This window comes from Dipodomys ordii, unplaced genomic scaffold (genome assembly GCF_000151885.1).
Source record: "Dipodomys ordii isolate 6190 unplaced genomic scaffold, Dord_2.0 Scaffold155, whole genome shotgun sequence".
NCBI classification, from domain to species: domain Eukaryota; kingdom Metazoa; phylum Chordata; class Mammalia; order Rodentia; family Heteromyidae; genus Dipodomys; species Dipodomys ordii.
Window position 1 is genome coordinate 931,153 of NW_012267371.1, and position 2,147 is coordinate 933,299.

Sequence of the window (2,147 nt, forward strand, 5' to 3'; positions counted from 1 at the left end):
TGTGGCTCAAGTGGTAGAGCGCTAGCCTTGAGCTGAAGAGCTGAGGGACAGCGCCCAGGCCCAGAGTTCAGGCCCCATGACCGACCAAAAAAAAAAAAAAAGAAAAGAAAAGAAAGTAACCCGAAAGACCACGGGGACTGAAGTCAAGTAAAAGGAAAGATTTATTTCCAGCAGAACTGACAAGGCAAAGTTCTCATAAGTAAAAGAAGAAAATGGCGCCATCTTGGCCCCTTTTATATGGGGGGGTGGGTGGAAGTGGGCGGTGCCTCACCCACTGCGCAGGTGCTACAGCTACCATGGAGGACAGAGATTAGGTCTGAGAGGTGGGCGTTTCCTTACAAGTGGTAGAGCGCTGGCCTAGCATGCCTGAAGCTGTGGGTTCGATTCCTCAGCACCACATAAGCAGAAAAAGGTGGAAGTGGTGCTTTGGCTCAGGTAGTAGAGTGCTAGCCTTGAGCAAAAGAAGCTCAGGGACAGCACCCAGGCCCTGAGTTCAAGCCCCAGGACCGGCAAAAAAATAATAATAATAATGTGAGCCAGAACCATTAACAGATTGATACATAAATCACACAAAAAAACAAACCCACAACCCAGCAGTAATATGGGTGGACCCGGCTCTGAGGTCAGATCTTGGAATAGAAGGTTCTGGACCCTTAGTAGAAGAGAACTATAGCCTACACCCTTTTTCCTCCCAGTCTAATCTGCAATCTGGTAAAATGCAAAACACGTGTAAAATACAGCTCCTAAGGTCCCAGGGTAGCCTGAGGGGTGGTGCTAAAGGTGACATTATTTTTATTTGGCATTTGCCTAAAAGTTCAGGAAGCCCTCTCTGACCTTCTTACTTGGGGGCCCAGAATTTAAACTTAGTCACTGCCCAAAGCCCTTGTTTTAGGAAAGAATTAGATAGCTGTTACATAACCCTGACCTGGGCGGGGTGGGCTGCCTGGAGGAAACAGTCCTTCCGTCCTCCTGCGAGGAGGGTCACTGCGTGGGAAAGGGCAGGTCAGCAACAGCAGAGGCAGACCGGTGGAGAAAGGGCAGGCAACTGAGAAGCCAGCGACAGAATGCTCAGACCCGTTGCTTTCCAAAGTCCCCTGGTCATAACACAGCCTGAGAAATCTAGAAAAACCCAATGAATGATTGGGCCTTGGAGAAGGGAGAGGAATTGAGGGACAGGCTAATTTGAGGGGTGGCAGGGGAGGGGGAGGGAGAGTTTGCTCTCTGATTGCTGTACACATCTCCTTCCACAATCTCCACTGACCATGATGACATGATGAACCTGCCACAGCAATGCTCGGGTTTGCTGCAGTTTGTTCAAGGTGTATTGCTTTTCCTTTGCTGATGTGAGCCACAGAGACCAACCAAAGAAACAAGGGATGTCCACCTCTCACGCTCCCCCACTTCATCCCTGGCACCTCTCAACCTCTTACATCATCTTGCCCCCATTTGGCTCTTCTGATTTTTCCATAAACACATCTCAGAGTTTCACCTTTCCTCTCCTCTCTCTGGATCTTCCTCCTATCAGCAGAAGGTTTTCACACAACCCTTCTCTCCATACTTGTCTACATCCCTCTCATGATTCCCCCAATACCATATCCTCTTAGTTTACTCTGTGTGTGTGTGTGTGTGTGTGTGTGTGTGTGTGTGTGTGTTGGTACTGGGTCTTGAACTCAAGGGGCTCTGTCCTCCCTTGTTTTTGTTTTTCTTCTTCTCAAGCCTGGCTTTTTATTACAGGCTCTACTTCTGATTTTTTGCTGGTTAATTGGAGATAAGAGCCTCCCAGACAATCCTGCCTAGGTTGGCTTTGAACTACAATCCTCAGATCTCAGCCTCCTGAGTAGCCAGGATTACGGGTGTGAGCCACCAGCACTGGGCTATTGGTTCACTTTAAGCCTTGCATCTATTGCTCATGGAACACCAGCTTGCTCTATCTTCCTACACAAGTATACTAACTAGATTGCAGAGGCCTCCAACACCCCGCCCTTCCCTTCTTCCCCTCCTCCCTACTCCACAGCCCAGTCCCTCTAGCCAGCTGTACGGCTCCCAAATTCTGGGCTAGATTCCCAGGAACCAAGCAAGAAACATTAGAGAAGTAAACAGAAACTGAGTAGGGAACAGTAAGGAGGACCAGGTGGGAGGGGGCTCTC